The sequence below is a fragment of the Pelophylax lessonae genome, assembly GCF_965119305.1.
Source record: "Pelophylax lessonae genome assembly, chromosome: 2".
Classification (NCBI taxonomy): Eukaryota; Metazoa; Chordata; class Amphibia; order Anura; family Ranidae; genus Pelophylax; species Pelophylax lessonae.
Window position 1 is genome coordinate 461,723,934 of NC_138769.1, and position 27,299 is coordinate 461,751,232.

The 27,299-nt window shown below is 43.6% G+C and overlaps 1 protein-coding gene across 1 annotated transcript in view; it reads left to right on the top strand.

The window, feature by feature from the left end:
- Positions 1 to 629: 629 nt before the first annotated feature.
- Positions 630 to 27,299, top strand: part of JADE3 (jade family PHD finger 3) — a 163,599-nt gene continuing 136,929 nt past the window's right edge. The window contains exon 1 of the mRNA XM_082246078.1: positions 630 to 865. The gene's annotated coding sequence lies outside the window, so the exon portion shown is untranslated. The remainder of the gene's footprint in view (positions 866 to 27,299) is intronic.

A 27,299-nucleotide genomic window follows, 5' to 3' on the forward strand; every position in this document is an offset into this window, starting at 1 on the left:
TGGACATTATTAAAACGCCATTAGAAAACTGGAGTATTTCAGCTTTTGTGCAGTAGCGTTTTTCAGCTGTAGCCTTTTTTTTTTTGTAGCACAAAAGCTTATGGTTCAAAAGCACTGATAAATGCTGAATAGCCGCTTTTGTCAGAGTTAGGGTGTTTTTACAGCTGAAAAACGCCTCCTACAAGCCACTAGTTGTGGGTTTTTTTTCCAGTCAGAAAACGCCCCTGCCATAAACTGCTGATAACAATGCCTGTGTGTGCATGGACACATAGGATAACATGCCGGGGCGTTTACTGGCTGCAGAAATAAAACATCTGACGCCAAAAACAGCCGCTGTAAAAACGCCCAGCGTGCATGAGGCCCTTCATGTAAACGGGTGCTTAGGGGGAGAAATAAAAGCAGCTTTTATAAGCTGCAGTGTGCACGAGGTGTAGGTTTGTCATAGTAATCGTAGAAATAAGGAACTCCAGCCTAGAGCTGAGTGCTGTGTGAAGGAAACACCTGGCCCTCAGTCCTAGAAAGAGGAGAGACACGTGTCAGCGGTGACATGAGGGAGGCCATACATGTCACCATGGTGTCACCGCCGCTATGTGCGGGAATGCAGACAGGGGAGGAAGGGATGAGAGTGGGGAGGAAGTGGAAGAGGAGGAGCATGGGAAGGCAGCGAGCAGTGTCAATACAATAGGCTTCTTGTGTGTGGATGTGTGCGCCTGCTGAGAGGCTGTGATCAGGGAGGAAACAGTCAGGAGAGCTCTCCTCAGCCTGATCACCACAGCCGGCCTTCCCTGAGCCGTGTGCCGGTTGGGAATGGACAGACACTGAATACCGAGGCTGAAGGAAGGAAGGCAGAGGAGCTCCACACAAGGTGAGATCCCAGCTCCTCCCGGCCCGGCACTCTGCCTGCTCACCGCTATGGGGCTCCTAGACGGGTAGGGAGGGGGGTGCAGGCTTTGTGTGTATATGGAAAGGTGACCTTATGTCAGCAGACCCCCCCCCCACTTTCCTCCTCCCTCCATCTCTCCGGCCTGTGTGCGGCATGTCCGGCTAATGTGTCACACTCTCACTGGAAATTGGCGCCAACACAGCCGTCTGCCTCACATTACCACACATACTATTACCTCAGCTTTATTTCTATACACCTCATTATGGCTGTGTGTGTGTTTTACACATAGATAGTGCTACACTGCTATCTTTATACTTCACCTTCTCCATCCTCCTAATGCCCACATACTTAGACTACATTCACGCCAGCGAATTGTAGCGCCAATAATCTCCTGAACCCATTCGCTATATTGACAGGTCGCCAGTGGGCGCAGCTCGACGCACAGCTGCGAGTACGTGTGGTCGCCAGCGACGTGTCATTATAGCGAACGCACCTTACCGCGGTAAGGTTCATTACATTGTTGTGGCTACAATTCGCAATGGCCTAAATTACCCGTTTACATGTAGCCCAACCACTAATTATTCATCTGCCAAGGCCTAGTACACACGCCGGGGTAACAAACTGGCGGCCCTCCAGCTGTTGCAGAACTACAAGTTCCACCATGCCTATGCCTGTGGGAGTCATGCTTGTAACTATCAGCTTTGCAATGCCTCATGGGACTTGTAGTTCCATAACAGCTGGAGGGCCGCCAGTTTGACACCTGTGCGTGACTAGCACCTTGGCCCATGTGCATGAAATCATGGCGTTTTTTTCGGGGTGTTCAGGAGCAGCGTCCAGCCGCTTGCCGAAATCTGCGACAGGCTGAAATACACTGCAGATGGAGGTTGTATCGAGGATGCTCACATTAAGCCCTCATTCACAAAGAACACGGCTTTGAAATTGTGTGACTTCACCTGAACTCGCACAATTTCAAAGCAGCATTTCAGTCCCACTTCGGGACAACTGTGCGGGATCATGCACTGATGTCTCTTGAAGTCGCCAAAAGTTGTGCAGGAACTACTTTTGGAAATCAGTACGGCGTCGCACCGATTGAGACACTCTGATTGCCGGCAGTAGGCTGCGACTTGACCTGTCAAATTGCGCCAATGTAAACTGAGGGTAAGGCCTCGTTCACATGGTGGAATTACACCCATGCCCAGCCATGTTTTCCCATTCAGGTGTTATGTGCGTCCTTGTGCCGGTGTTCTGCGAAAAAACCATACCCGTGAAAATTCCCTACCCTCGTCACTTCCGGTGCACCTACGTCATGGAACAGCTGAGCAGCTTACTAGTGCGCATGCTCAGAGCTCTGGAGGGTAGGGAATTTTCACGGGTAGTGCTTTGAAACGTTACACCGCATCTGCTGTTGCTGCTGCAACATGAAATCATCTCCACTCCTACCCCTGTGACTAACCTGATCTCGGCTACTAAATGTAAAAGCGGCAGCGGGTCTATGAAAATATAAATCACGGAGCCGAGATCTCCGTGATTTATATTTTCATACACCCTCCGCTTTTATATTTAGGAGCCGAGATCAGGGAAGTCATAGGGGTAGGAGCGGAGATGATTTCATGTTGCAGCAGAGATGTTTTATATTCACCGCGGCAACAGCTGATGCAGTGTAACTTTACAACTCACTACTGTGAAAATTCCCTACCCTCCGGAGCTTCGAGCATGCGCACTGCTAAGCTGCTCAGCTGTTCAATGACGTATCCTGAGCTGTGAGAATGCGCAGTGGTAAGCTGCTCAGCTGTTCCATGATATATGTGACAGGAAGTGACAAGGGTAGGGAATTTTCACGCGGTAGGGTTTTTTAACGTTACACCGGCAGTCCCATAGATGTCTTTTGGGACACAGCCACCAAGCCCCAATATGACATTCATGTGGGGACAAGTGCACAGCCCCACACAGATGTCATATTGGGACACATCGACTGCATCCCAGTAGACCTGAACGGGACAGCCTGCACAAGCATGCATGCAACACCTGTGTATCCCTATGCCAGTGTTCTATCAGAATGCCTCTACCCATCTGATGTGCAACGGAAGGGACAATCGGACCAAAAAGCACTTGCGTGATGATGGGCAGTCATAATCTGATAGAACACCCATGCAGACATCTTACTACACCCAGCTACATCTTTTATTTCAGTAATTTTAGCAATAAAGTGAGTGTATATAAACAAATATAGTGTATTGATATCTGTGATGCTGTTTGGATGTTTCATTTTGAAAGTATAAAGTGTTAGGGATGAGCAGTGCGGGGTGTACCAACATGGCCTCCGCCAACTTCCTACTGCTGGCGTCCAGCTTCTTTCAAATATGTAACATCAAAACAGCATCACAGATGTCAACATACTATATTTATATACGCTCATTTTTTAGTAAAATCACTTAGCAATTCAAGACGTAGCTGGGTGTAGAAAGATCTCCGCTTGGGTGTTCTATCACATTACTGCTACCCATCAGATCATGAAGTGTTTGGAACACATAGGGGCGTGGACCGCATTGTGCATGTGCAGTAAGTGCTTTTTGGTCTTAATGTCACTTCTGTTGCACGATCTGATGGATAGCTGCATTCTGATAGAACACTGGTAAAACCTGCAACTGAGCACAGACGTAATCAACCTATGTGAACGAGGCCTTATAGACGTGCCCAGAACACAAGAATTCTGCTTCCCAGGCATACAGACTTAAAAGATAAGTTTGCCTTTCTAAAAATAATTACAATTTTTGCAGGTAAAAAAAAATAAGTGTACATTATTTTCTTAGGAGCCTTTAAAGCATTGCACCTGCGATCAGCAGATTGTGGGTGCAATCGTAGCCTCCTGCAAACTGTCTGTGTAGCAGTCTACCCATATCTCATACAGGCAGGCAGTTACTGAATGACAGGAAGAATCCAACTATTAGAGCGCTCTGCAGTGCCCTGATAGCTCGTTAAGTTGTAGTTCATTCAAAGAGCTCTTTGAATGAATGACATGGCTGCATTCTTTTCAGATTGTGACAGCGGGTGCAAGGAGAAGATCCCTGACCTGCTGTCACAATTGGAAGGGGGATCAGGGAGAGGCTGCAGGAGTGGGAACATGTTATTCCACCCTAAAAATGTGTGGAATGTGTAACATTTTCCCAAAAATGAACTTATCCCTTAAACATGAGTGCCGCACAGTATATAGCATCCAGCTGCTGTTTATAGATGGTGATAGGCTGCTGGCAGAGGGGCCAGATGTAGCACCTGTGCCTCCACAAAACGCTGTGATTTGATGTACACAAACCAAAGCATTAATGCACATGAGGTCTAAGGGCCTTATTCAGGGATTGATCACACTAGGTTTGGTGACTGCCATTTTCTTGCATTGGATCAGTGGCAGTTACTGGTAGGGCACACAAAAAACAGGTGTTTCCAGTGTGCCCTGTGACCCTGGGTGCCAGCCAGTGCAGTGCGGGAAAGTGTGTGCTCTATGCGTTTTTTCACACCAGACCAGAGCGCTCTGTATACTCTCTGCTTCTATTTACCATCGCTGAACTGCAGTGCATAGAAATGGATGAAACGTTGGAATACCCAGGGGGATGCGCTCAAACGCACATCACACCACCCCTTTGCAGAACTTGTGCTACAGCGGTCTGTACAGTAAAATGCTGAGTTTTACCCTAACCTGCGGGTCACCGTTAGCAGGCTTTCCCACTGGCATGATATACGTATGTTTTTATATGTGCTTATGGGACATTTCTAAAGGCAGGTATTCATTTCAAATGGTATAAGTAATGCTTTGTGTTTACCTGGTCTTATGTGCTTTTTATTTAGGTTTATTCAGAGAAAATAGAAATCTGTGCGTCCAGGTGCAGATTAGGGGTCAATTCACATCAGTGCATATTAGCGCAGCTGTAAAAGATCAATGGAAGGACATCTGGAAAACAATTTCCAATAACTCCTATTCCCACCATAACGTTGCGTTGCTATAAAATGAAAAATGTATGTCAGCGTGTGTTAAAATGCGACTTGTGGATTTAAATGTACATGCATTTTTGCGCAAGTCAGTGTGAATTGGCCCCTTATACTCTGAACACGTGTAAATGCATGTATGTTTATACGCAGGGGAAAAGAGATCTGGGAAGGACAACGTTTATTTATATCTCACGGATCATTTCTCCTGCACTTTAATAAACTGAACGCAAAAGGCTAGTGTGAGGCCTCCTGTGTTTAATGCAGGAGAAATCGATTTGGTGCGTAATAACTAACTTTGTTTCTCAGATCCGTTTCTCCTTTGTTTCAAATATAAATGTGTTTATCAGCATAAAACCAAGCTAATGGTCTGGGAGCGCACAAATTTATTTCTGTGAATTCAGCTAGACTGAATGCACTAAGATGCTGCTGAACACCTTGAGTGCATTCAGTGATAGCAAAGCGTTACATGCTTCCAGATGCATTTAGAAATTGGCTCTGAACACATCTGGCTGCATGCATTTTAATGTCCAAGTGCATGGGACCTGAATTCTGCCTTTCACTTGCTGCTTGAGGACTTAAGGACCATACACACTATAAGATTTTCTGAAGACTTTTTCCTTCAGATTTACCTTTTCTATGTAGTGTAAGGGCCTGCCAGATTGCATACAAATTGAAAGTGTTTAGGTTTGACCTCATATTATATGGTTTTGGTAAATCTAAAGGAAAAAATCTTCAGAAAATCTTATAGTGTGTATGGCCCATTAGAGACTTTCTTTCTATTTTACATCTTATCCACATGAGCAGTTTGGCTAATAGGTAAAAAGACACAAAACAAAAAAGAAAACCCCACTATGCTAAAGCTTTGTGTGTGTGTGGCATACGTCCTCTGACTGCAAGTACTGCTCAGCTGACGCATCTTTCAGCCTGTCATACATTTTGACAGGCTCTATGCTGCACCGTAACCTCCTTTGCGCCATAAAAACACCTTTTTTTTAATATTTTTTTTTTTCAATATTTTTTTCCTGACACAGCCAAGATCTGCATGTACATACTGTGATAATAGAAGAAGCACCGCTCACAAAGCTAATACACCAAGATATGGATGCTTTATAAAAAAATAAAATGACGGTTATTTTCAGATGATTCCAATGAGATAGCTGTGTTCAGTGTGAACGAGGGCTTAATGTGAGCATCCTCGGTACAACCTCCATCTTCAGTGATATTTCAGCCTTTTGCAGATATTGGCAAGCGGCTGGACACTGCTCCTTCCGTATTCTTAAAAAAATGATTTAGCTGGATGTAAACGAACAGAAGTCCGTTTACACCCAATGGTCCATAGGTCCACTTGAAAAACTGGCAGGCGGCCCTAATCGGACATTTCGTGTGAAAGAGGCCTTAGTCACAAAAAAGTAAAAAAAAAAAAAAAAAAGTGTATATATAAATAAATCCCTTAGGCTCGGTTCACACTACTGCGACCTGAAAGTCATGCGACTTGAGTACTACTTTGATACGACTTTTAGAAGCAACTTTCAGGAATGCCTGGGTAACCTTCCTGTAATGTATCCAAATCACATCAATCCACATCCAATTTGGAGGTGACTTCTATTAAAGTCTCGGGATAGAAGTCACCTTGAAGTAGTACAGGAACCTTTTCTAAAGTCGGAGCGACTTCAGTAGTGCTAATTAAGACAGCTCTCGTTGACTAACATTGGAATTTACATGTCATGCGACTTGGGGTCCAACAAGTCGGATCTCATGTCAGGGCAGTGTGAACCGAGCCTAAGAGCCGGTTCACACTAATCCGACTTAGTCGCCCCGACTTTGGGCGACTTTGAAGTCACCCGTGCAGCGCGACTTCATCGTGGCTTGCAAACGACGTCTCATAATAGAAGTCAATGCAAGTCGCTCTGACTTCGCCGAAAAATAGTGCAGGAACCTTTTTCTAAGTCGGAGCGACTTGAGTCGCTCTGATTAGAACGGTTCCATTGCACAGCATTGGGAGCTACTTGTCAGGCGACCAAGTCGCCTGACAGGTCGGAGTGGTGTGAACCGGCTCTAAGTGTACTTCAAAAAATAAATGGAAACAGAAAATCAAACACAATCTTCAATGCAGCACTTCACCCTGATAAAATAAAGACCTATACAAAGTGCTGATGTAATTTAAATACTGACATATATAGCAATAAAAAATTCTCCATACACAATACTCCCTTCAACATGTTTGCAGATCGTTTAAGGCCCTTGCACACTTATGCACATTTGATGTGTTTCCATTGACTTAATGCCTCGTACACAGGCAACGATTATTGGCCGACCGATCGGCCGTCTTTTGTCCAGTGTTGTTTTGTTGGTTGAAATGTGCTCTAGACTGCACACAAATTTTCTCGGCCAACAAAAACCAACTTCAGAAGTGATGTCATGTGATGGTTTACTTTCCCTGTGTTTTTTCTTCTCTGAGCATGCCCAGTCTTGCTCATCTGATTTTTGTCTGCTGAAATCTGTACTGACTGAGGAACAATCGGCCGTTCTGTTGACGGCCAACAAGAATTTTATGCACACCAGATTTTGTTCGGCCGAAAAGTCGCAGTCGGTTGTCGGAATCATCATACTAACAAGCTGATAATCGGCCGATGGGACGTTGGCCGAAAATTCACGGCCAACAATCGTTGCGTGTGTACGAGGCATTACAATGGAAGGTGTTTTTGTTGGTGTGCTTTTGAAAATCTTCACCAAAGATGCAGCCTGCAGGACTTTTCAAAGCGCAGTGCTCCAGAAGTGTGAACAGTTACATAGGATTTACTAGGGAATCATTTTCATACGTTTTCGTCGCCCTGGAAAACTGCAGAATAAGGGTCCTTTCACACGGTCCGTTCAGTTTTTTCCTTTGCTCAGTGACTTTTTTTTAAACAGACATGGATGCACTTTTGGAGTGTCCGTTCGTTTGTCCGTTTATCATCCCATTCCTTTGCGGATGATAAACGGAAATAATTTATGTCAATGGGATTGCGGATGTCAGTGGATGACACCGCTGACATCCATTTTTGCGTCCGTTCTGTTTTTTAAACTGAAGAAAAATAGGGTTCTCTTCTGTTTCAAAAAACGGAACTGATCGGAAAGGACGCAAATCGGATGTCAGCAGATGGCCATCCACTGAAATCCGCAATCCCATTGACATGCATTTATGTCCGTTTTTCATCCGCAAACTGATGGGATGAAAAACGGACATACAGAACTCCCGTGTGAAAGGACCCTAAGTCTCTGCAAACTGCGTCGATGTACCCAGGAGCCCAAAAACCATTGCAGTAGAAATTGTAATCAATGCACGGCGATGCCAGTAATCTTGTAAGTGTTCATGTGTAGGCAAAAATTGTAATATATATATGACACGAGTTGTTGTTGAGGTTCAAAAAACACTGTCAGTCATGTCTATATTCAGGATGACTTAGTGCCCTGGTACCTAACCTGCATCTCTTGGGGCCCCTGTTTGCTTAGGCCAATGAAGACAAATACTGTATAGCCTTTAGTAGGTAAATAGGTTGGTTTATTTCTTTCCCACTATCTTCCTTTTCTTTTTTTTTTTCCGGTTTTCAGTGCTACATATTCCTTTTCACTTTCTATGTGTTGTGTGTGTTTTTTTCCTTAGTCTTTAGTTTAGTTTTTTTTTAAGAAATAATACAAAAGAAACCATTACAATAGTCTTCTTCAAAGTCACACAGTGGTGTATCCTGTAGAGTTTTGTATTTTTAAGTATAGATATGAATGTAGATGTATAGAGGTACACACACAGAACCAAATCATATTCAGGTAAAATCACTTATAAATTATTTAGTTTTATTATGTTATGGCTTCTCTGTATGTTTTGCCTACCTAGGAATCATTGGTAGTGTATCTACTTATTTCATTTCAGTAGGAACATATCTAGTGTTTGCCACAGTATACTCATCAATAGGCGGAGGTGTATGTAAAACTATTTAGAAAGATGAGAAAGTAGGTTGGGGAAGAGTAGCTAATAGGAAAGTTAGGGTGAGGTGTTTGGGTGGGAAGGAGAAACAGATGAGAGGTTCAGGAGGGAGGGGGTTGGGAAATACTTCCACCCAACCTCACCATGACCAGGACAAAGAGAAATATTTTGTAGTAGAGCTGCACGGATAAAATGAGAATCACAATTTTTTTGCTTAGAATAAAGATCACGATTCTCGGCGTAATATCTTTTACATTATACAAAAAAATTAGGGTAACTTTACTGTTTAGTTTTTTTTAAATTCATTAAAGTGTATTTTTTCCCAAAAAACTGGGTTTTGAAAGACTTCTGCCCAAATACAGTGTGACATAAAATATTGCAACAATCGCTATTTTATTCTCTAGGCGTCTCTGCTAAAAAAAAAAAAATATATATACATAATGTTTGGGGGTTCTAAGTAATTTTCTAGCAAAAAAATACTTATTTTTAATTTTTAAAGCGGAGTTCCGGCCTTGGGGGTGAAATTTAGATAATAAATTTGTAGATAATAAACATTGACTCCTGGGAGCGATCGCAAGCCGGAAGTGACGTCGCGGGCCGTGGCCGCAGAGGGAGGAAGTGGAAGAAAGGTGAGTATATTTTCTTCTATAATAAGGTAAGTGAACTAAAAAAAAATCGGGAGCATCCATTTCTTTTTCAGGTGACACTCAGCAAGCGGATGGCCCAAAATCAATTTTTTTCGATTTTGAGGCCGGAACTCCGCTTTAAGCAACAAGTGTCAGAAAAAGGCGTAGCCTTTAAGAGGTTAAACTGCCCTCCTTTTCAGACAGAAGTTAAAGCGGTAGTATACTCTGCTTTTTAACTTTTACCTACAGGTAAGCCTGTAAAAAAGGCTTACCTGCAGGCAAAATTAATATCTCCTAAACCTGCACGGTATAGGAGATATTTACCCTGCATGCAGCCGCTGACATCAGTGGCACATGCGGTCTGAAGGTCCGGCGTATCTTCCCGGACCTTCAGAGCTCCTTGCCGGAAAGTGAACTCCCACGCGCATAAGCGGGAGTGACGTCAAAGCAGCTTCGGCAACTCACAGCGCAGGAGTCACGGAACCCGGAAGAGACGCCGAGGGAAGATGTCAGCTGCCTCAGCGGTGTCCAGGCGACCGTATCGGGGCTTAGTACTAAGGTAAGTATATCATAATGTGCTAGTATGCGATACATTATGCCATTGTCCTGCAGGGTTTGTTTTTTTTGTTTTTTGTGGGATACAACAATTCCTTTGAGCCCCTGTTCACACTGGGGCGACCTGTCAGGCGACCTGGTCGCCTGACAGGTCGCCTTCCATAGAGAAGCTGCGGACCCGTTCTAAAAGGAGCGACACAAGTCGCCAAGTCGCTCCGACTTAAAAAAAGGGTCCGGAGGTTCTTTGGGGCGACCTGCATAGACTTCAATGTTATGAAGTCTGTGCCGGCCGCTCCGAGGTCGCGGGGCGAGCAGCACGCCGTGACCTATGAGGTCGCCCGGCAAAGTAGCGTCGCCCCAGTGTGAACGGGGCCTTATCGAAAAGAACAAAGATACATTGTGTTTATAGTTATCTAGCAGCCTTAATGATGTTGATAAACATTTGCTGGAGGCACTCCTTTTTTTTTTTTTTTCTTTTTCACAGCTGTGAGTGAGCAGGAAACGGCTCTGTAAGAATCGAGAACATGCTGTTTTAGTGCCGGTTCACATTAGTGCGATCACAGAGATCGCATGTAATTCGGAGCGCACTGCTCCCTAAATTACATGCGATCTCATGTGCGGTGCAAATTTCAGCCATACAGTTTGGCTGAATTCGCACCGTAATCGCACTAAACACGCACAGGACCCTTTTTTTGTATCCGCAGCAGAATCGGATCGCATGGTGGTTCACACGCGTTTGATCCGATTCTGCGCGAACTTACAGATCGCACTGCGATATGCGATCTCAACTGGGGGTGTCGTTAACGTTTGACACCCCTGCATATCGCATATGGCAGTGTGAACTGTCAGGGATGCGATGCAGGAACACGCTGCATATTCGCAGCGTTCCCACATCGCAGAAATGTGAATCGGCACTTAAGAGGGTGAGGGGGGGTGAATCGAGGTCACAATCTTTTAACGATTAATCGTGCAGCTCTGTTTTGTAGCAGAATAAAGACCAAGATGCACAGATAGTTTACTTGTGTATTGATCTAGCCTGTCATATTCTGTTACCAAGAGATGTTCTAGATTCATGATAAGAATCCATTTCCAACAACCATTCAGCTAAGGTAGGAATCGGAGGAGACCACCAATGGTGAGGAATGACAGCCCTGGCTGCTGTTAAGTGGCGGAGGATATGCTTTTTTTAAAAAGATTTTATGAAGCCAGGAATCACAGGTGGTATGGTTTTTTGCAGGTTGTTCAGGACAGTTGTCCCAGTCAGTAGATAATTAAAATAGATTTCCAGGGATACAAATGTGGAAGCATTGATTTGTAAAGGGACAGTAAAAGCAGTCATTTATAACGTGTCTTCAGTCTATAACTCCTCAGTCTCCAACTACTCCTATAGCTTCCTGTAACATGCCCATAGTCTTTGACAGTCGTTAAACATGTCCATTGCATTTGACCACTATACTTTTTGACACCTTTCCAAGCTGTCTGCACTCAGTATTTCTGATTTATTTCAGTACTAGCTGTCTAGCACAAGTACTGTGCAAGTCTCTGTTGGTCTGGGTAAGGAGAAAACTAGGGGGGTTAATCCGGCTGTAGGTGGATCAAAATTGATCCACGTCTCTACAACCAGCCTGTTGGTTTTTCTTGTGCAATCACTGCCGCCAGTAGTGATCATTGTATTCTCACAGCAGGGAAGCCTTCTGCTGTCAGATGCAATGGTCCAGCGGGAGGGATTCCCCAACAGCACGGACTGTGTTGATGGTAGAATCACACAGCCCTGGGATACAGCACTTTGCCCATGCGGCTGTAATCCAGTCTCTATTTTAGCAGAAAAGGGATCACAAAACTGCAGTGTATGATGAAATAATGAATAAACAAAGGTTGTCTGTGAAAGCAACATGTCAAAATGATCATCAGATCAGTTATGTGCAAAGTTTTTCTGTAAGCCTTTCACTTTGTGCTTTTCACCTTTTAAGTGTCCCTTGTTTATAGTCATGGGTGTCCTCACTTCTGTGCATGTAATGCCTCGATTCCACTGAGCGGAACGGTTCGGATCGGTTTGGTACGGTACGCTATTTTGGGTGTTTCTATTATGAAAGTGGCCCATACAACCGAACCAAACCGCACCATTCCTGGTCCTGCTTCAGATGTAGGGCCATAGGAAATGGTACGGTACGGTTAGGGCGGAGCTACTGGCGTCACACAATAGATTCCACTGATTGGCGGACAGGAAAACTTCAATGCTCACGTCAAATGAAAGAGCAAAACAAACACCTCATTTGGTGTAAACCCCGCATGGTCCCTGGTGGCCCGACTTGCAGTGGAAACGCTCACCTGAATAGACCGGACCATTCTAACCCTCCCGAACCGTTCCGCTCAGTGGAAACGAGGCATAAGATGCCAGGATTGTACACTGAGCTGTGTATTTTTGGTTGTCAATGTATAATTTGATCAGTTAGCAGACCGAGATTATTATGAGAGAGAATATATGGCAGAAGAGGCATACAGAGTCTATTTTACCATAAAATCTACCTGCTAGGGCAAACAAACTGCTTTTAGTTGTGCTTAAACAGGAAAAGTATATCTTTAATTCGTTTTAGCTGCTTATGTATCTGGATCTGATGGCAGGCATGTCGTTTTCACCATAAGGACTAATGTACCCACAGCCACAAAAGTAGCACTTTTTTTTTTTTTTTTAGTGAATCTGAATGCTATGGCCCCATGCACACAGCTGCATTTAGACTTGGAAAATCAAAAAGGAAAAACTTGCCTATGAACTCTATTTTCCGTGTAGGTATGTTAACATTAGTGCTACTGTTCACATGTATACAGTGCAAATGTACTTCAATTAAGTACAAGAGCCACCTGCAGTGAAGGACATTAGACACAATGGCCTGCATCCTAGCAATAGCTGCCTGCGCCTTACCTACCAATAGGCTGAATAAACAGTGTATGTGTGTCCTTTAAGGCAGTGTGTACATCATTTGGATAACTTAACCTTTTCCCACCAACAGTACGCACGCATATATGTAGCTTCACGTTACTGGGCTTTTTTCAGTGGGGCCGCATACATACATATCTATCTTTGTGCTTGGAGCATGCTGCGCAATATGTAAATAAATAATAAAAACTTAAAAATAATAAATACCTAGATTACCTACTTGCCGACTGCTCACATTGACAGTACTGCGGCAAAGTGGCTCGTTAAGGTCTGGCAATATAGACCTACGTCACCAAATTCTTCCCTCTCTCGGCGGCGTGCTCGCTCCCGCTGTATTCAGACACAGCCGCAGTCGGGCCAGGGGAGGAGAGGCGGTGATCACTGCCGCTCTTCCCCGATCGTCGGGGATCGAGTGAGGAAATCCACCCGCTTGTGTAAACAAACTAGTGTGATCTGATTCTGTGCAAACTTGCAGATCGCACTGCGATATGCGATCGCAACTGGGGGTGTCGTTAACTTTTAATTGTCACCCCCCCTGCGTATCGCATATGGCAGTGTGAACTGCCAGAGGTGCAGATGCGATGCGGGATCACGCTGCATATTCGCAGCGTTCCTGCATCGCACAAATGGGAACCGGGACTAAACATTTTTATTTGACAGTTCATAATGTTACACAAAATTTCTCATCCGTTTTTTTTTTTTTTTTTTTCTTGGGATGTTTGATCGTAGAGTGTGATGTAAGTACGTATACGTGTGACCCCTGAGGCCACATTGGTGTATAGACTTTATATATCCCCTGTACACTGTATGTGTAGAGAGAGAGCTCAGTTCATATTAGTGCAATGAATATAGATACAAATTATCCATTTGTGTTTTTTATTGATAAACTTCCGGGTCGGCAGCAACTTCCGATCATGCGCAGTCTTTCGTTTTCGATTTTTCGCGGACGCATTGCATATACATTAAAGGAAAATTGGTAGTGCTGAGGACGAATGATGGAAAGTTTTGGAGTTTGTCCCTTTTTTTTTTTTTTTGTCCTATTACCTCCACACTCACTTGCTGTACTGTATCTGTGGAGGAGAAGCATTGTCACCCTAGGACAGGAAGTGTACTAAGTAGTACAGAACACATCCCTCTTTCCTTATCCACATAACTTAGAGGGGAGGTGGAGTTAACAGATGTAACCTGTGCAGAACTGATAAGCTGCAGAGTCCACCGGAAGTTAAAAGCTCACTGGGCACTGGCAGTATTACTGTGCTCTTTTGTGCTTGTGGAACAGATGCAGCTAAATTAAAACAATGGTATATTTAACCAACCAAAAGGTAAAAAAATAATAAATAGCGGTTTGTAGGGATCTGCTGCGGGGATTTTGTGTAAATCTGACAAAAAGATTGTAGGCTGTCAGGTGATCTACCCCTCTTGTTAATGACCCTGAAGCAACATGTAAAATGTCACTTCTGGGTCCTGGTATCACTTTCCCCAGTATGGCTAGGGAAGACGCTAATGGAGTGCAACCTGCACTCCCATTAGCTTCATTGGAGAAAAGGTAAGGCACCGCCTATCCTTGTTCTTGTGTTTTTTTTTTTTTTTTTTTTTTTTTTTTTTTTTTTACAAAAAGGCTATGGGAGAACACACTCTATATTCAAATAGCAGTTTATTTTTTATTTTTTTTTTGTGGAAACTGGAAGTTAATTTTAAGGTTGTTTAAATCACGACTCGTGGATTAGAGGGCCATTGACAACCTATAAAAGGGCCACTAATAACTATTGCAAATCAAGTTTCACAAGTCTTTAAATCAGTGACAGATGTACTGTTTTTATTAAAGTTGCCTTTTTTGGCCTGTTTTTTGATTTATTCATAGAATTTGTCAAATCAGATTCTTGGTCCTAGTGAATATAAATAACGATATTATTGATAAGCAATGACCACTCCCTTTCCCACATATTTCCATTACTGCAGTTTTCCTTTAGGGTATGGTCATTCCATGTGTGGATATATACATTTTGTGACAAACTATATACTGTACAGGGACATTGCTATGGTTTTGGTATCAGTTTGAGATTTGTAGCTCAGCATTCTAGAATAACGCAACTTATGACCTTTTGGGCCGTGCTTTTGGGATTCTTTCATCTTCCCATATAATGAAACGGTTACTGAAATGGTATTTAGCATTACATATCTAAATAGTTTTGAGGCAGACTTGTACCATCTTTACAGCTAAAGGGTATTCATGCAAACATTATCGAGATTTGTATAGAGTGTTATTGGAGAATATCAGGCTCTACCTTACCTGACTGTACATTACTTTGTAATAAATAAAATAATTCATAAGTAAAATTCCCGTTTGTTTTTTTTATACTTTTTGTTAAATACTGAGTATATGGTTGTGATTTGGAATGTAGTTTTCCCTTGGGAAAACATGTTGGGTGGTTTAATGTCTTATCCAGCATACACAATACAGACAGCTTAACCACCTCAAGACTGGACACTTTCACCCCCTTCCTGCCCATGATATTTTTCAGCGCTGTCACACTTTGATTGACAATTACTCAGTCATGCAACACATTTTAAATTGTTATCAGGTGTTTTTTTTTTTTTTGTTTTTTTTTTAAGATAGATCTTTCTTTTGCTGATATTTAATAACCACTAGGTTATTAGTTTGCATTGTAAGCAAAAAGAAAAAAAAATAGCAAAAACTGAGAGAGAAAAAACATGTTTTTCTTAGCCCCTGTTCACACTAAGGCGACCTGTGAGGCGACCTGGTCGCCTCACAGGTCGCCTCCCATAGGGAAGCTGCGGACCCGTTCTAATAGGAGCGACACAAGTCGCTCCGACTTAGAAAAAGGGTCCGGAGCTTCTTTGGGGCGACCAGGAGGCGACCGCCATAGACTTCAATGTTATGAAGTACGTGGCGGCCGCTCCTCGGAGGTCGCGGTGCGAAGTAGCGTCGCCCCTATGTGAACGGGGCCTTAGTTTCTGTTAAATTATTTATTTGCAAAAATGTTTTTCTTCATAAATTTGGGCCAAAATGTATTCTTCATTTCTTTGTTATATTATTTAGTCTGTGCATACTATAGCATCTACAAAATGATATGTATGTGTTTATGTATATATGTATGTATGTAATTTGTGAATCCTGATGTAATGACTGCTTATCTAATTTCTTGAGGCTCTAAAATAGCAGGACAGTACAAATGCAAGTCCAATGTATTTAGTAGGAGGCATAGTGAGTTTTTTTTTTTTTTTTTTTGAAGTTGTAATTTTAAAATTCACAAGTTTTGGGGGAAAATTAAGAAGTAAAATAGAATTTGTTTTTTTTTTTCCACAAAGTTGTAATTTTAGTCAGCCTCAAGCAAGCAAAGGCATATTTAGAATTGCACCCCAAAACATTTGACTATTCCTCCTGAGTATGGACATACTACGTGTGTGAGACTTTTTTTACAGCCTAGATGCATAGAGGGTCCCAAAATCCAAGGGGCACCTTTTGGGCTTTTAACTACTTCAGCCCCAGAAGGTTTTACCCCCTTAATGACCAGGCCATTTTTTGCGATTCGGCACTGAGTTGCTTTAACTGACAATTGCACGGTCGTGTGACGCCGTACCCAAATACAATTGATGATCTTTTTTTCCCCCACAAATAGCTTTATTTTGGTGGCATTTGATCACCTTTGCGGTTTTTCGTTTTTGCGCTATAAACAAAAAAACGTAATTTTTGAAAAAACAATATTTTCTACTTTCTAATATAAGACATTCCCCAAAAAAATTTAAAAAATCTAATTTTTTTTTATCACTTTAGGCCAATTTGGATTCTGCTACATATTTTTAATGAAAAAAAAATCCCAAAAAGCGTAAATTAATTGGTTTGCACAAAAGCTATAGCATTTACAAACTATGGGCTAGATTTATAGACTTTTTAAAAAAAAAAATGTAATTTTTTTTATTAGTAATGACGGCAATCAGCGTTTTTTTTTTATCGGGACTGCGACATTGCGGTGGGCAAATCTGACACTAAGTGACACTTTTTGGGGACCAGTGACATTAATACAGTGATCAGTGCTAAATAACTAAATGCACTGTTACTGTATAAATGACACTGACAGGGAAAGGGTTAACACGGGATGATCAAGGGGTTAAATGTGTTCCCTAGATGTGCTTACTAACTGTGGGGGGGATGCATTGAACAGAAGCAGAGAGAGATCAGTGATTCAGCTTAGCTGAATCACACGATCTTTCCCTGCCTCTGACAGGAGAGCCGTCTTGCATTGTTTACATACAGACGGCTCTCCTGTCAGTTTTGCCAAAGATTGCGGGAGGTCGGCAGCGATCGAGAACACTCCTCCCACGCAAGCTGGAAAATCTTTGTGCAGGGTGCAGCTGAGAGTGGCATTGTTACGTAAGTGACAGCAGGGTGAGAGATTGGTTGGTTCTTTGTCATGAGTTAGTTAAGAGGGCAGGGATCTGATACCCACGTCTGTCACAGAGGAAACCATGAATGGCAACATGTCCTGAGGCATACTGAAGCAGAGCAATGATCCCCTCCCTTCGGAGACTGAGCCCCACAGGGCAGCATTCAAACATAGCAACGACCCCCAAGCACACCTCCAAGACGACCTCTGCCTTGCTATAGAAGCTGAGGGTAAAGGTTATTGACTGGCCAAGCATGTCTCCAGACCTAAACCATTATTAAACATCTTTGGGGCATTCTTAAACGGAAGGTGGAGGAGTGTAAGGTCTCTAATATCCAGCAGCTCTGTGATATCGTCATGGAGGAGTGGAAGAGGACTCCAGTGGCAACCTGTGAAGCTCTGGTGAACTCCATGCCCAGGAGGGTTAAAGCAGTGCTGGAAAATAATGGTGGCCACACAAAATATTGACACTTTGGACCAAATTTGGACATTTTCACTTAGGGGTGTACTCACTTTTGTTGCCAGCGGTTTAGACATTAATAACTGTGTGTGGAGGTATTTTGAGGGGACAGCAAATTTACACTGTTATACAAGCTGTACACTCACTACTTTTACATTGTAGGAAAGTGTAATTTCTTCAGTGTTGTCACATGAAAAGATATAACAAAATATTTACAAAAATGTGAGGGGTGTACTCACTTTAGTGAGATACTGTGCATTACTCATAAATCACCCATCAAATTTCCAGACTATTATATTTTTGGATGCTCTGGAGCACCCAGGACAGTGGAAACACCCACATAATGACAACATCTGGGAAAGCAAACACCCCATGGTATTTTTTTTGGACATGGTGAGTCTTTTGGAAAACGCAGAAAGAAAATGAAAATTATGTCTTTTATACAAAGTTGTCAATACAATAAGATATTTTTCACACACAGCATACTCTAAGGGCTCTTTCACACGGTCCGCTCCGTAGGCGGATCCGTGTTGCTCAGCGGGGATCGATCCGCGATCCCCGTTGAGCCGGGCGGGTGACAGCTCCGTCTCCGCTTGCGGAGAGGGAGGTGTCTCAGCCCCCGCTGCCCTCTATGGGGGATTGGATGAGAGCGGACCGCTTGTCCGCTCTCATCAGATCCGCTCCGCTCCGATTACTGAACGGATGGAAAAATAGGGTTTCCATCCGTCCAGATTTCAAGCACAGGATCGGATGCGGATGGCAGCGGGTGTCAGCGGAGGTGTCTCCGCTGGCACCCGCGGCCCCATAGAGCTGCATGGAGGATCCGATCAGATCCGCCTAAAAAACTGACAGGCGGATCTGATCGGATCGCCCGTGTGAAAGAGCCCTTAGAATTGCTCCCCAAAACGAACGCATTCGGCTACTTTCCCTGATTATAGCAGTATCACGTGTGAGACTTTATGGACTGATTATAAACTGGACGTTGAATCTTGTGTATCACACAGATCAACCAATTGTATCAAAAAGTAACAGTGGCCTCTCGATGAGTGGTCAGGGAATATAGCTTAGTGCAGCATCACATAGCAGTCTCTGTTCCAAGCAAGCCTACCCTACTGATATATGGCTTCTCCCAAGAATGCCATGTTCACTGGCCAGGAAGTACCGGAGGCTAAATAAAGGAAAAACAAGAGTTCCAGGAATGCAGTTGTCTTCAGGGAATGGTTGGGTATTGTGGCTCTTAGGGACATAGTCAGTCAGACATGCAGATGGGTCAGTTCTGGCCCCAGGCAGAGACATGGTCCGCAAATAGTCAAAGGATCAACCTAGACGACATGCAGGAATGTGTGATCAGTAAACAGGCAGGGGTTATTTCAGGCACAGGGAAGACCGCAATGGTGTGGTGGTGATCAGGAACACTGCTGCTGACTTACACTGAAACTGGTGTGGCAACAGTCGGGGACGCTTGCTGGATTACGCTGCTATGGTAACACTGCGACTGCTGTGGCAGTGATCAGAAATGCTGTTGCTGGCATACACTGGTCTGGTGACAATTTGACTGGTGTGGGAGTTATCAGGGACACAGTGTGTGGGTGCAGTGAGTAGGGATATTGACTGGCAGCACTGGTCTGGTGACATTGTATTGCTGTGGTGATGATCAGAGATAATGGCTGGTGGCACTAGCATACAGTGATATCCGAGAAGCCATTGTACAGGATGACCACCACAGCAGTATGGTGACTCTGCACTTGCTCTGGTGACCATATATAAAATAAAAAAAAAATGTGCTTATTTTTTTTACTAACTTGTTACCAGAGCAGTGCTGTCACCATAGCGACACTGTACTGCGCTGGGGATGTGATCAGATTTTTTTTATACTATAGTTGTTTATTACAGTGACGATCACTGTATAAGCAGTTATTTACACGGTGTGCATTCATAATGAAATTGTGATAGCTGTGATTGACCATCTACCATGTAAACTCTGTGACCCCGCATGACGGTCGTTGTTTACTACTGGACATGTTATCCCAGCGATCACATGGTGGAGTACAGCTGCCAGGTACACCAATCTGTGATCCGTTGTGTCCGGTGGGACAAAGCAGTTGAGCCGCTGCCAGAGTTGTTCTGCCTGGTTGTATTTATACAAATACTATTGGATGATAGGTGCACTAATTTAAATTAATACATAATTCATAACCCCATGCAAGAGTTCATAATGTGTACAGAAAGTTCACTTGTGCAAAATGAAATCTATCTGTCATCACTCCTCTGTGATTCCTATTCAGGGCCGTGGCGTGCATACTATTCTACACTGCTGTGAATGTATCTTCCACCATCAAATCTACTCACTCACCAGAAATCCTCCATTATAAAGCATAATCATCCATTCCACCAAGGATGTTGGATCAATTTAACCTTGACCTTTTTAACCATCCAGGGATCCTGTATGTTATATTGCTCTCCTCTCTCCATAAATTGTATAATGAAAAAGATGCTATCATTGCGCAACATGTTTATTCCATGTAAAAGCATACAATGTTAAAAAAATAAATAAAATGGCAATTCACATTTGCAAGCGCCCTCCGACTGGCACAAAGTCTATCCAGCTAACCAAATCTGTGGTTGTCACGCCGATCCAGACATTGAAGCCGGTGTGCGTTCCAAATCTCAGCTGTGCTGTTTACCAAAGGCAGGAAGTCCTATATTCATCGCATCACTATGCCTCAACGTGTTTCACATACTCAATGCGTCATCAGGAAGCACGCCGGCTTCAATGTTCTGAGCGGCGTGACAACCACAGTTTTGGTTTGCTGGATAGACTTAAGTGGGGTACACACTATAAGAAAATCGGGCGAACGATCTTCCGATTTTACCTGTCTTTTCACAGCAAATAGAAATGGATGAACGATTCGTACAAAAATTTCTGGTACGACAAAGGCTTTATTTATCTATTTTTTATTTTTTGCTGTTTATGGTTTCTGATCATGCGCTGACTTTTCTGATTTTCTTGTATGTAAATCGTACAAAAATGGTTCACATTAAATGAATATCGTTCATTCTGTTCCCGTATGAGAGAAATTTTGGCGTTTTTGTCTTTAAGAGAAATTTCATATGAAAAGTCGGAATCGGCTGGTGAGAGTTGTGTATACACTAGTTGCCAAGTTGAGCAGGCTTACTCCTAAGGTGTGCCCCTGTTATTGACATTTCCCATTCACACCTAGATTATGACTGGGCCCCGCCCCCTGTTCTCTCCTCCCCAGATAGCAGTGATAACGTGCCACAGATTTGTGGCAGTGTTGCATTGTAAGGCCCTCCGTTCAGTCACTTCTTCTTTTTTTTTTTTTTTTTTTTTACAGACACAGATGACACTTGTGTCATCCGGTCCGTATGTCCACATATCACCCCATCCGTTTGCGGATGATATACGGACATAATGTAAGTCTATGTGGATTGCGGATGTCACCGGATGACACCGCTGACATCCGATTTTGCGTCCTTTCCGTTTTTTAAACGGAAGAAAAATAGGGTTCCAAATAAGGAACAGAACTGAAAGGATGCAAATCGGATGTCAGCGGATGGTCATCCGCTGACATCCGCAATCCCATTGACCTACATTATGTCTGTATATTGCCCGCAAACAGATGGGGTGATATACGGAACGCCCGTGTGAAAGGGGCCCAAGTCTTGTTAGCTTGCTGCACATTTTCACTGGCAAGTTGTACACTTGCAGAGCACTTGAAGCACAAGTTCTAGTTGACACTTTTCCAATTTGTTGCAAATTTTGTGTGGCAAGTGTCTAGCAAGATCAAAGTTGCAGTGGTGAGTCTACAGCAAAAGCTTTGCAAGTCCAGCCCCGTACACACGTAGCGATTGTCGGCCGTAAATATTCGGCCGACGACCGATCGGCTGATTGTAGGCTTGTTAGTATGATGCTGCCGACAGCGCATTTTCGGCCGAACACAATCGGGTGTGCAGGCATTAAAATTTTTGTTGGTCAACACCAGAACGGCCGATTGTTCGCCAGTCAGTACAGAATTCAGCCAACAAAAAGCCGATTAGCAAGACAGGGCATGCTCCGAAAAGAAAAAACACACGGAAAGTTAACCATCACATGACATCACTTCTGCAGTCGGCTGTTGTTGGCCGACAAAATTCATGTGCAGTCTTTTGGAGTTTTCAGCCGACAGGACAGCACCGGACAAAAGACGGCCGATCGTTCGGCCGACATTCGGTACGTGTGTACAGGGGCTTAAGAGTGACCCCTGTGGTGGAATGACTATTGCACAAAATAACTGAACCAGAACTTGCAGGATGTTGATCTGGAGTCATGTAATTTGGACTTGCTTCAATTGTGCAACAATCCTGTGAAGCCTGGAAAGTCTAGCGTGAAGCCTGGAAAGTCTAGCAATATGTTAGCAAGTCATTTTCAATCTTGCAGCACAATTTGTTTTGCTATCTGGGCCACTGACTGTTATTAACAGGAGCAGGAGCCAATGCACCCTAAAGGTTTTTTTACCTTCATGCTTAGAATGCATTAGGGTAAAAAAAATAAATCTGCCTTTAGAACCACTTTAACTCAAAAAGTACCTTCCATTGCTTTCAGCCTCCTCAAAACCTTTAAACATTCTTATTTTTATTTTTTTTTTTGCTGTTATGATCCCGCTTTCAATTAGAGGGTGGCTATGTTTGTCCTCCCATGGGCCTACTGTATGTAGGAACGTAGTCATCCTCTTTTCTCTTGCTCACTACCAGGATGGATTGTGAACTATGGGGTTTGCTTTCCGAAAATAGTACTATTTTTTTTTTTTTTTTTTTTTAGTCAGCCTCTTGTCAGTGCTAGACAAATCCCCAGATACTAAGAATCTAGTAGCAGAAAGCTGTCATTATGTTAGAACCTCACTGATATTTCCTGTCAGCCTGTCACTGAAGTGTGTGTGTTTGTAAGTTTTATACACCAATGAGTTTTTTACAGTGGAATTGGTCTCATCACAGAACTGATCAGTAAAGTCCTGTTTTAACCAGTTCCCACCCAACCTATAGCAATTTGACGGCCAAGCGGGACTTTCGTTGTTCCAGGTGGATGTCATATGATGTCGTCCTGGAACGAGCCTTGTGCGCGGCTGTGATGACTGATCAGTGTACTGGCCCGCTGCAGGTACCATGTGATTGCTGTGACCAATCACAGCAGATCACATGACAATTGTACACAAAAAACTCGTCAAATCTCTTACTAAATACCTTGAGCTTTCTGTTTTCCAAAAAGGGATCATTTGGGGGTCATCTATACTGTGCTGACATTTTAGGACCTCAAGAATTTAGGCCTTCAGTACATCAGGATTTACCGATTTTTCAGATATATACCATCGTTTTCTGGACTTTATAACTTTCCTACAGACTAAATAATATACAGTGATTTGGGTGAATTTCATTAAAGAAATATAGCAGTATACATTTTGGCCAATGTTTCAATGTGCATGAAAGAGGTTGCTACATAGTAAAAGCCAATGATTTAACCTGTATTGTTCCATGACTGAACTGCTATGTAATGTTACCTCCTAGGTAGCATGCATCTTTCCAGATACTACAGTAGTTTATGTTCTATTGTATTGTGAAGGCAGCGAAAGACTGTTCAGCTTTGTAAGCAAATAATCAATCTTTCTATGTTTTTATAATAAAACTTTTGTTTTGCACACACTGAGTATCGATGCAATAACAAAATTTCTATAATAGTGAATGCCAGCACACTTTGTGTCAGAACTCTCCTCATGCAAGTCTATAGGAATGCAAAAGCAGGTTGAATGCAGGTCAGAAGAAGGCTAAATGCATCTGTCAGTGATTTGTGAATGACATCAGAAGTGTCTTAAACCAATGTCAAAAGCAATCTGCACTTGTCTATAGGCACAAATTATGTTAATTTGACACCCCTGACTTAACCATTGGAAGGGCTACATGTTATGTTATCAGATCTGGGTCAGGTGCTCTCCGTAATTATCTTTTCTTATCAGAACATTTTGTCACTTGGGTATTTATTTATACGGTCATATTCCGCAGTGCTACTTGAGTGTTACCCATTATAGCTGCTCCTTTCATTTATTGCTAAACAATATTTTAGCTTCCGCAATGCAGACATTTGGAACTTTGAAGGATATATAGCATTGCCATTTTTACTTTTGGCAGTGGCAGTTATCGATGGAAAACATTCTCTTTTTGATGTAATTTTGTCATTTTGAAATTGTAGAGCCGAATGCATCATATGACTGGGCTGCCAACGCACCACAACCAACCTAAACTGAACCTGCATTATTTATTGCTAACACAGGGCAATACAACGTGCAGTAGTTTCAGTGTGGAAAACAGCTGTAAACATTTAAACCGAAACCCTAAATCCAACACCAATGGCTTATAGATGTGACTCGCCCTGAAAAAGATAACAATCTTCCATAGTGTAAAAACGTACTTTACTTTATAAAATTAAAGCGGAGTTCCACCTAAAAAAAAAAAAAAAAAAAAATACATAAAAATACCCCCGGAACAGTCAGGGCTAGTGCATTCCACAATGGATAGCCTCTGAACTGTCCCGGGTTGCACTTACCTGCAAGAAGAAATACTTACCTTGAAAATGTCTTGTCCAGCGCTGCCATCTCAGGTGTGGGCAGCTTGAAGCCAGCGCGATCCTTTTCTGTGTCCCCTTCCGTCTTCTTCAGTCCCACGATGCACTGCACCGGCACTTCCGGGGGGCGGCAGCGTCATCCCTGCACAGCTTCTGGGCATGCCCAGAAGCTGTTTAGCAAGGAATGACGGCGCCGGAACCGGAACTGACGTCGGGGCCTGTGCAGGCACATTGATTCCTGGGAGCGATGACGTTCAGCTCCCAGAATTCATTGCAAGCCAGGAAGTGACGACTCGCCGTGGCCGCCGAGGGGTGGGAGAGGAAGTAAGATAAGTATATTATCTTCTAAACAAGGCAAGTAAAAAAAAAAAAAAAATTGCGATTATCCATTTGTTTTTCAGGTGACCCCGGGCATGAAGATGGATGGGAGCTTGCATTTTAGGGTGGAACTCTGATTGGAATCCTGGGAGCTACCCCCCTAATCTAGATTTTACAACTGCCGCAAACACATCACTCCTCAGAAAGTGATCCGTGCTATAAATACAATAAATAGTGTTCCGATGGTGGAAGCAATAAAAACATCAGGTTGTAAACCGCAATGCAATAAAGCCAGCCGGCTCTCTGTTTCGCGTCAGCACGTTGCGACCCGAAGCATTTCGTCACTGATACCCCAGGATGACGTCATTTATGAAGAAACTCGTCGGGTCGCGATGTGCTGACGTCACCGTGCTATCCCAGAAGGACGGGCAAAGTTGAGAGAGCCTGCCGGCTTTATTGTATTGCAGTTTACTACCCGATATGTTTATTGTTTTCCACCATCAGATGTTTGTAAGTGTTTACACTTTGGAAGATTATCTTTTTCATGGCGAGTCACATCTATAAGCCATTGGAGTTGCATGTAGGGTTTTGGTATCGGCTGGGATCACAAGTTTACTTCCCAATCCAGAGGACCTGTTGGTGATTTTATCATAAGCGCAGATGACCTCCATGGTCATATCTTTTTGGTAAGGAGCCATCTATTTTTGGTGACAGAATCACAAGTGCTGGTGTTGGCTCTTTTCTCACTGAAGAATCGCATGATCGCTTAACAGTTTTAATTACCTAAATTTATGCACATTTATTTGGACTTTTTTAGGATTATCACAGTTTAAAATATATTCATGTTTAATTATCAAAATCATTTCTGTCACATTAATTAGCGCAATCTTTTTTGATATTTGATCATTAAAGGTCTCACGGGGGGAAGAGTACCCTTCTTCCGCAGACTACTAAGGGCAAGGACCCTCGTAGTAGACGTGGGCCCACCTCATCGGCTCATAAGTTTTTTTCGACCCTCAGGGTTGACTGACAGGGGATTGGAGCCCTTCAGGGCCTCCTCTAGAGGATCCAAGCGAACTTGGTCTTGCAAGTCAAGAGCCGGCTTCTGCAGACACGCGGACAAGACCCTTTCAGCATGAAGGTGAGCCCTCACCTCTGTCTGGATTGGGGGGACTTCTTCGCTGGTTCCCGGACCCGTGGACTCCCCTGGTTCAAGTCGGGTGGGTCCACGAGGTCATTCGGCCTGGCTACAAGATGGAGTTTCGTTCTTACCCTCCGGTAAGGTTCTTCCTTCCAACGTGTGACTGTCCCCGGTCCGCTTACAGGCTCTTTTTGGGGCGGTGCTAAACCTTTTACTTTAAAGGGTGATGGTCCCAGTTCCGACTTTGAAACTTTTTCAGGGGTTTTTATTCAAACCTGTTTACAGTCTCCAGGATGGAGGGCAAGTTGCGTCCAATTCTGGTCCTCAAGGCGCTGAACTGTTTTGTGTGGGTGCAGAAGTTCAGAATGGGGTCTGTTTGCACGGTGGTGGCTTCCCTGCATCAGGGGGAAGTTTCTTGCCTCCATTGAGATCAAGGATGCTTACCTTCACATTCCAATATGTGTCAGTCTCAAGCGCTTTGCATGCCTTGGATGTGGTCCAGGCGATTAGGGTGTACCTGGCAGCTACAGAGTCTTTGCCGTGGGAGAGGAGCATTATCAGTTTATGGCGTTACCCTTAGGTCTCGCTTCTACTCTTCAGGTCTTCACAAAAGTGTTGTCTCCAGTGCTAGCATTGTCACATCAATGGGGGATTGTGATACTGGGCTACTTGGATGACCTCCTTCTGCGAGCGGAGTCTTACTGCTCTGGTGGAAAACCTGAGAAATCACCATACAAGCTTGAGGGTTTTGGCTGGATTCTGAATTTTCAGAAGTCTGCTCTGGTTTCGTCCACAAAGCTGGACTATCTGGGCCTGACTCTGGACTCGGCCTTAGCCAGAGTGCTCCTTCCTCTGGACAAGCTCCAGAAACTGCAGGCTGTAGTTCGTCTACTGCTGTCCAGCTGATGGTAATCCCTCCGGACTTGCATGCAAGTGCTGGGCCTGGTAGTGTCTACCTTTTTGAGGTGGTTCAGTTTTTCCACAGTTCCATATGAGGTCCTGGCAAGGGAGATTTTGGCCAAATGGGACAAGGATCTGCGGTCTCTGAACAATTTGATCCAGCAGAGCCGGAACGAATGAGTCCCTGATATTGTGGCTTAGTTCGGTGCTTCGGCTGGGCAAATCCTTCCTCCCCTTGTATTGAACTGTGGTCACCATGGATGCCAACCTGTCCAGCTGGGGAGGCGCCCTCGGCAAAATTTCTGCTCGGGGTGTCTGGACAATGGACGAGTCCAGACTACAGATCGACGTCTTGGTACTCCGAGCGATCAGACTGTGCCTGGAACATTGGACGGATCGTCTTCAGGGATGTCCAGTGTGCATTAAATCGGACAATGCCACGGCCAAGGCTTATGTCAATCACCAGGGGAACACAAGCAGTGTCCTGGCCGCTCTGGAGGTAGCCAGCATTCTCAGGTAGGCA